This window comes from Ceratotherium simum, chromosome 12, assembly GCF_057802395.1.
Source record: "Ceratotherium simum simum isolate JZ-2026a chromosome 12, ASM5780239v1, whole genome shotgun sequence".
Taxonomy (NCBI): Eukaryota; Metazoa; Chordata; class Mammalia; order Perissodactyla; family Rhinocerotidae; genus Ceratotherium; species Ceratotherium simum.
In genome coordinates this window covers 48987078-48996294 of record NC_141911.1, presented here as the reverse complement: position 1 = coordinate 48996294, position 9217 = coordinate 48987078, and the positions used below count along the sequence as shown (strand labels likewise).

The following is a 9217-nucleotide window of genomic DNA, read 5'->3' as shown; positions in this document are numbered from 1 at the left end:
TTTCATCAGACAGTTTTCAAAGTATATTTGTGTATCTCAATTCAATTACATTAAAATTATTTTTAATCTAAACTGCATCTTTTAGTCCTTTTTTCTCCTTCTAATCTGAATTATTCTGCCCTTGTTTGTGTAAAAATTCATGCTGACTTTTTCATTTTTTCCTTGTTTATGATTTGAGGACCAACTTTGATCCATCTAATTAAAACTTCTGTGAAGGATGAAACATAAAATGACTGCCAGGAGGCAGTCTGAACCTATTTGAAATGATTTGAACATCAATGCTCTAACTTCCCATAGCACCCTCAAGTGTCTGCAGACCCAAGCAAACAGACTATGATCTTTTCCAAGTATAATTAGTATTCAGTTGTGCTACATTCTGGTGCCTTGATGAGCCTATTGGACATACAGCCCATTTTAAGACATTGGCAAAATTACTCTGATGATAGGCTTTCTATAGATAAATATTGTTTGGATGGAACAAAGGATTTTAAAAGAAAGGAAACAGGATAAAATAAATTGCAGACTTTACTCTTATTTAGAAAAGAAACAAAAAAGAAAGAAAAGTAAGAGGAGAAATAGAGGCTAACATAAACAATGAATAAAGGAAAAGAGCTAAGTCCCAGAAGGATGTTGATAGGAATTAAAATAGAAACACTTAAAAAGTGTAAATCTAGAGCTATTGCTTAATTTTCCTGTCTTTATATAGCCTGTTTCCTTCTATGAAGCTCTGCAGTACTGCTGAGTGAGTAAGCCAAATGTAAATGAGGCTATTGAAGCACAAATGGAGACCTAAGAGGTGAGAGAATGCTATGCTAATAAACAAAGAGGTGTCTGAAGGTCATGGGGAAAAAAGTACAGAAGGACCAAGATAGAGTTATCTATTTGTCTCTGAGACTTGCTAGAAATTATACTAATATTTAAGAAAAACAGATTCCTAGTACTTTTTTAAGTGTCTGTTTATATAATGTATATGATAGTTTTACTAGGACAGCATTTCACAGACAGTATAATTCTTTAGTTCTATAATAAATATTCATTATATCCTTTATATCAAACAGGCATATCCCTGCTATTAGATATTCGGAAACATTTAATTTTTGGAATTTAAACGCAAGAGTGAAGAAATTATTGAAAAGGTGGTTCTAAAATAACTATTTCACGATGTGTTGCATATGGCAGTAATTACGTGATTTTTATCCATCCAGTCATGGACTAGTCAATATCCAAACCTTTCTAAGACATAATACGGTTGTTGCTTTACTTGGTATTGAGAAATGCTGTTTTATTTGGATAATAAAATTAGAGAAATGTAGGCATAGAGATATGCACATATTTTAATCAGTTATGTCAGTCAAAATTCTGATAGTTTTTATTTTGGGTTTGTCTTGACTTTGTGTATCATTTATTAGTTTTATAACAACTGTAATAATTGCTCCAAAGATTATATTCATAAAATACAAATTACTAGATAAAAAATAGTCAATGCATTCTTTTGAGCTTCCTTAATCATTAAAGTGGATCGATTGCATAGATAATATAATCAGGGTAAATGCATTTTAATTTTAATGCAGGTTAAGACATTCTCATGTCTAACGGCCATAATATTACTCATGTGAAAGGATAAAAATGATAAAATGACTGCAAGATACAATTTTAATTAAAAATGCAATACAATGATTAAAAACCTGAAATAAATATATTTCTTCTGTATAGGAAACTTATTACAAAAAAAATAAATGCAAGCCAGGAACACAATAATCAAATCAGTGAAGTATGCTATAGTTTCGCCTTGATAAAGAACACAACAAAAACATTATCATTACAACATAATGCACTTTTGTTCCATAAATCAGTGTTTCTCACATAACTGATTACGCTGTTTATTTCATTCACATTTAAACTACAAATTTCAGCTTGTGTCAGTTAGAAAGCAACAAGTCATAATTTCATATTTTTATTCACATGCTGACCTAATCTAAAAATTTTAACTTCATTACTTTTTCAGTTTCATTTTTAAAAATATAATATGAAATAATAAGTAGTAAATATTTTTGCTTGAGAATGCTTACCAGTTTGAATTTAAAGTAAAGGCAACGTTCGTCATCAAATCTTGCATGGTGTTTATTTAAATTTCTTTTACCTTTATCCCAAGGTGTACTTCTGAGCCTACACAATTTACCAAGGACTTAACCATTTTGTTAATATTTATTTTTGAGGAATGAAATTTGAGAAACTTATCTGAGCAACTAAAGTCAAGTAAGTAATCAAGATAACCTTTATCTTATCTCAAAAGTTTGCTTATTTTTTTTTAAACTTGTAGATTTTTTTTTTAAGATTTTATTTGTTTATATATTGTCCCCCCAAAGCCCCAGTAGATAGTTGTATGTCATAGCTGCACATCCTTCTAGTTGTTGTATGTGGGACACGGCCTCAGCATGGCCGGAGAAGCAGTGTGTCAGTGCGCGCCCGGGATCCGAACCCAGGCCGCCAGCAGCAGAGCGCGTGCACTTAACCGCTAAGCCACGGGGCCGGCCCAAAAGTTTGCTTATTATGTAGGAAATAATATTTGTACAGATGTATATAAAAAACACACTCATGACATGTATACATGAACTACAAGAGAGACAAGGAAATTCAATTTGATCTAGACATATCATTCTATAAGGATCTTAAAAATCTTATAGAGATGACCACTATTGTGCATAACATGGGGTTTTAGAAATGTGAAAGATGACATGAGTGGAACCATATTAAAATTGTGCCAGAGCAGCCATTTCCGAAGAATTTCCTCACATGTCTTGTTTTCTTTATCTTCCAAACTGGACCAAAACGCAAACTTTCTAAGAAGCCAGTAAGAATGAGAACATCCTATTTGTAAGGACAGGATGTGAGGATACTGTTTGTAAGGATAAAATTGGACTTTGCCAATGCCCGAATCGCTTACCAATCAATGAAGTACAAAGCTAGTCTTTTGCTTGATGGCAGAATCTCAAGCTGATCTATGAAGCACAAATCTAGCCTGACCTCATCTAGCACCAATAAACTCTTCTTTAATACAACTTATCTCATCTTCCTCCTTTTTTTTGCATAAAAACCTTGAGTCCTTCTCCTATAGGGAGAGCACTGTTTGGGTTTCTACCTAAACCTGTGTACGCTGAATTGCAATTCTTTGATCCCAAATAAACACTTATTGGTCTTTATTTCCAGATCTTTATTTTTAGGTTAACAAAAGTTACCCTCTCCTTTGGTAGTCAATGGTCAGAGATCTTATTTTGTGCGTGTGTGTGTGTGTGTATGTGTGTTATTTTGTGTTTTTTTTCCTAGAAGTAGATATTGAGATAAAAATTTGAGTGCAAATAATTATTTTGGAGTACAAATGTCACTGGTAGAGATGTAAGAAGACGATAGGGAAGAGAAGGCAGTTATAAAGGGTGCCTTTCGGTCAGCTATCATGGTGAGCAAATGGAATTTGCTCCAGTGGGGAAACTCTAGAAAGTGGTATAAAATCACACCTCAAAATTCTCTCACTTGTTAGGCAAGGGAGCTGTATAATTATCCATCAACTCCCAGAGTGGTGTGAATCCTCTGATCATTCTCAGCTCTAAGAGTACACAGAGAATAGCTTTCTGTGCTTCCAGAAAATGTCCTAAGGCATAAGGATGCAAAGATCGGCACTTGGAAACTAGCCGTAATATACTGAACTACTTGGGGTATTGGACAGGGCATGCGATAAGTGCTACTGTCTCCACCTTACATTGTTCAGGTCTCCCTCAGACCCTACATTAAATGCACAGTTCTCTTAATGCTCCTGCTTCTTACAGGTGGGTCGCAATTTTTTTTTTTTTAAATAACAAAAACCAACAAATTACAAGCTGAGGCTGTGCACAGCTGATATTCTTTATATTCCCCTTCTACTCTTCATACTAGATTTCATTTAACTCGAGTGAGCACTTTGCCAAAAGTACCTGCCCAGTGAAGTGTGATAAGTCATCCTTTCATAGCTGAGGTTCCGATCCTTTGTTTACCGTGTCTTTGTCAGATTGTGTTTCCTGTAATTTTCATTTAAGATTTTGGTTCAGTGGAAGCACTAAGAGGTACCCTAAGGAATATCCTTAGCTCCAGACATACTTCTCCCTGCCCGCATTACACAGCAGCAGCCCTACCTCCTCAGGATACTTGTGGTCAGTTATCCCTGCCAATATAGTAACTCCCGTTTTGCTTGTTGTTTTTCCAGCATGAGGGGCTCAGAATAACTAAGTTGAGTCAATAATTTTAAGTTTAGTGGAATCCTTAACATATTCTTGGGTAAACATGTCCCCCCCCTCTCAGAACCAGGACCTCTGGTACAGAAGGCCAAAGTTGCTCAACGAGGCAAATTTACTCAATTGTGTCACTGGGAGCAATGGTGACAGGGCACTCAGACAAAGGTATTCTATCTACCAGGAACATTACAGGTATTAGGTTTAAAGGACTCCATGGACATTGTGCTCATTGCTGTACCACCTTTGCCTATTGTGGATTGCTTTTCCAAGGCACTGTTCACGATCCTATTATAACAAATCAGTCAATTTTTTAGTCCTTGCATAGACTTGCTGGTCAGCGCACTCACTGCAGACAGAGAAGGAAAACACATCATCATATCCATGTCAAAGCGAAAATTGCACCAGACAAAGTTAAACAGGTAAGGAAGACCTTATTCAAGACTATTGCAATAGGGAAGGAGACTGAATTCAATTTCACTGAAACAAAAGAAGGGAGAGTTTTCAACCACTGGGGTGAGCTGGTGGAACAGTATTAGAGGACTTTGGGAGTGGTGTTGATTAATGGTATGTGTTAGGCACATTGAGTTATTCCTGAGTTTGCAAATGTTTTTCTCTGTAATTAGGCTATCTGTGTTTGCTAATTGGTGCCCACTGAAGTTAGACTCCTATCCTCCCTCAGAGACCCTCCCTCAGATAACAGGAATGTTATCTCCTTTGATGTTTACATTTCAAAGAGATGGTCCTAGGTCCTTGAGAAAGACATTTCCTGAGCTATAAAACTGGCAACAGGTTAGGAGAAGATTTAAATACATTTCAAAGGGACAGCAGAAGAATTTATAATTGAAAGTTTTCTGAAGCGAGTGCTCTAAAAAAAAAAAGGCAGGTCAGGGGCCTATAGTCTGGAAGAAACCTGTCTAAAGTTTAGTCAAGCTGAAGAAAACTTTAAGATTGTCTTGGCCACCCTGAATAAGCATGAATCTAGTACAGATGAATTATTTATCATTCAGGAGTGGAAAGGATCCAGTGTAATTAATCTATCACAAGGTGGCTAGCTGAGCTCCTCAAAGGATGGGGCCATATCAAGGGCTCAACTTTAGTGTCTACTGCTAAATGGCTGAGCATCCAGCAGTAGCAACATCTATTACAGGCTCAGTGAGAGGGAGTCCACATTGTTGGGCCCAGGCATATTTACCAAGCCTGCATTATGGGCTATTCCTTTCATTAGAGCAAAGTAAGCACTAGGGTGGCTAAGGACAGAATATTCTTGTTGTTTTCTGGTTTTTTGTTTGGTTTTTCCAATTATCATATGGTATTTTAGCAATGCTACAATTAATAGACATGTGATATATCTTTGCTCACTTATGCAGGCCTATCTGTAGGATTAACTTTTACCTGAGTTGTTTGGTCAATTATGCTTATACTGATAATTTTGTAGATAATTTTGATCAATTAATTTGATTATGCTAATTTCAGGGATGGAGATGTTTCAACGCTGGGCTACAGTCCCTTTAATGGCCATGTTTCTTCTGTTCACTTTGATTTTTGGGGCATAGATCTTCCAAGTTCCAACCAATGTACAGAACATCCCCACTCTTGGCATCCTGGACTTCTGTGATTTATGTTAGAGTAAGCAATAGAGTTTAATTAATTAATTAAATCCTAACACAGTAGAAATACATGCACATGCATGATGATTTCACTTTAAAAATGTTTTTTGATGTTTTGTAACATTCTTTGTAACAACTTAAACTCAAAATAACCCAAACGTTCATAAGCAGTAGAAGGGATATACAAATTTTGGTATATTAATAAATTAGACATTATATAGCTATGAAAACACATGAACTAAAGCAAAACCACATAAAAATGGGGGTGGATCACACAGACATTATTCAAGTAACTGAAGTCAGACCCAAACGAGTACATACTATATGATTCCATTTAAATAAAGTACAAGCAGCCAAAACTACTATACTGTGTTAGAATTCAGGATAGTGTTTATTTTGGGGAAAGAAAGAGGGGGCTGTGATTAGAAGGGACATGAAAGGGACTTCTAGAATGTTTGCAAAGTCCTATTCTTAACCTGTTTGTGATTACACAGGCATCTGTATGAAAATCATAGAGCTGTATGATTGCATTCTATATACTTTACTATATGTGTATTATGACTAGCAATAAAAAATAAAAAGAACAAAAATCTAATATCTCACACAGTTGCATATGCAATTTATTACATCCCAAAACATGGTTAGACTTTTCTCAACACTTTATAAAAATTGTTTTACTTGAATTTTTCTTTGTTCACTAAAAAGAACATCCTATAATGTTAATAAGAATAAAATGAAAGTGTATGGAAAGTTTTTCCTGATATTAAATCTTATTAATTAAATATTATTTCCAATAATTTAATTTCTTTTTCTCTTTCTTTTTGTTTTACTAGTCACTGAGGTCTTTTTATTTTGCACACAAAACAACTGGGGATCTTGTCCGTGGACGTCTCAGAGATTACACTGTAAATACAATGACTCCGGACATTTGGTGAGAAGTGAGGCAAGAAACACAATGATTTGGGTCAATCACATGATTACAGAGTTAGAGTTTCCAACAGGATTCCAGGTGGTCAAGCTAGGCTTCTTTAGCAATGCTAAGGAAGCAGTGAGAGAACATCACAGGGATGAGTGAGGGGAGTTAACTACCAGAGGCCCCTACAAGCATCAACTGGGGTTTTGGGCTGTCCATGCCAACATCAGGAGCAGAAGTCTAATCAACCAACTAGTGACTAAAGGGCTCAGGGGCCTGCCTGCCCAGAGCTTAGTCGGCTACAGAGTTTCTGAAGTTTCTGCCAGCAAACTTAGCCTTGCTGCCCAATTCCTCTTCAATTCTGAGGAGCTGGTTGTAACTAGCACTCAGATCAGCAAGGGACACCAGTCTTGTTTTGCCCAGTGCAAAGCCCCCCAACAGCTCAGCAATGAAGTTATCTTCAGTTTCCCCAGAGCAATGAGACACCATGACACCCCACTGGGCCAACTTGCACACCTGAAGGGACTTGGTCACGGAGCTGATCTGGTTCACTTTGAGCAGGACGCAGTTGCATGATTTCTCACCCATAACCTTGGACATCAGCTTCAGGTTGGTCACTATGAGATCATTCCCTACCGCCTGGATTCCTGCACTGGCAGTAAACCTCTGCCGAGCTTCCTAGTTATCTTGGTCAAAAGGGTCTTCAATAGACACCACTGTACAGGTCAATCAGCTTGTCAGGTATGACGCACCTGCTGGGGTCATCAGGCAACTTGAAGTCCAGGTCATATTTCCCTGTCCTGAAAACTCAGATGCAGCCATGTCCACACCAAAAACACCTGATTGGTGTAGTTGGCTATCGCAATCGCATTTTTCAGCAGCTCCAGGACTTCTTTATCCTCCGGGTGCAAACCCACCTTCATCCCCCACATTAGTGGCATCTTTCCCGTATTTCTTCTTGATGACATTCTTCAGGTTGTGGTAAAGCTCCACTCCAATACTCATGGCTTCCCTGAAGTTTATTCCATGAACGGGGAGGATCATGAACTTCTGCATCACCAGCGTGTTGCCAGCATGAGAATTACTGTTGATCACACTGAAAGCTGCAACTGGCAGGATGACTTCAGAATCATCAGCCAAGTCAGCAATGTGGAGGTACAAGGGCACCCCCTTCTCAACAGCTGCTGCCTTGCAGACAGCCAGGGTCACTCCCAGAATGGCATTAGCACTAAATTTAGATTTATTTCCTGATCCATCTCTAGTTTGTCAATCTTCTGCTGTTCCACACACTCAGTTTCTTGCTAATCAGGGCAGGCGCAATCGTTTTATTGATGTACTCAACAGCCCTGGAGACACCTTTCCCCACATAGCATGTCTTATCATTGTCCCCAAATTCTAGGGCCTCACAGACACCAGTTGAGGTGCCACTGGACACAGCAGCTCTGAACAGAACATTTGAGGTGCAGAGATCAACCTCAACAGTAGGATCAGCCTCAACAGAGTGGGGTCTCTCTGGCATGCATCTTGAGAATAGACATAGTGAATTTCCGGCCGCCAGATCTTGCCAGGGAAAGAAGCAGAGGATTCTGCAGACACAGAGGCAGCATTAAGAAGCTGCAATGTCTGGGCGCTCTGAGTCCCCGGAGCTCCTCTCTGTGCCATCTGCCCCAACTGCTGACCAGCTCCAGGAGACCTGACTATTTCAAAATGGTAACTTACAATACAAAGCTCTTTATATTCCTAATAGTATCTATCTACTCTATCAACACATGTAGGATTGTCAATACTCACCCTTAAATAGTACATTTCATCATACCTTTTCAAATACATTGCCAAATATATATTTTATTAACTGGTAATAAGGAGAATAGAATTAATAATTAGTGGGGAAACTTCAAAAATGTAAATTTTTATCATGTATTTGTAGAACTAAATTCATAATTTACTATTTTCCTACCAAATTAAAAATACTTTGACATGGAAATGATCAAAGGGGAGACTTGGAGAACAGAAAAACATGTAAAATAATAAGTTAATTAAAACCTATTATAACCGAATAATACTCTTTGTAAATTCCCATTATAGAATTTAAAACCTGATTATCAATTTAAAACTTTTTTCAATTTTGCATGAGTTTGGGGGATAATCACTGTTTATCTTATTTCATTTTTAGGAAATGTCTCCTCTGCAAGATCAATATCAATAATTAATTAAGGAATCACTCTATGTAGGTATCACCATTATGTTTTTGGTCATGTGTATAAGTCTTGACTGTATTGTCAGAGCAACTTGTCAGTTTTATTGAAAATTATATTAATTGACAATATTTTGAGTTTCTTATGGATTTAGTTTTCAATCTTATATATAATAGGTTCCATTGTTAACAACTGTGTTCTTATGAAAAAAGATAAAAATTATAGTTTAAATGTTGATCA

The 9217-nt window shown here is 37.0% G+C and overlaps 1 pseudogene; it reads right to left on the bottom strand.

The window, feature by feature from the left end:
• Positions 1–7073: 7073 nt before the first annotated feature.
• LOC101409054 (alpha-enolase pseudogene) lies at positions 7074–8320 on the bottom strand (annotated as a pseudogene).
• Positions 8321–9217: the final 897 nt, after the last annotated feature.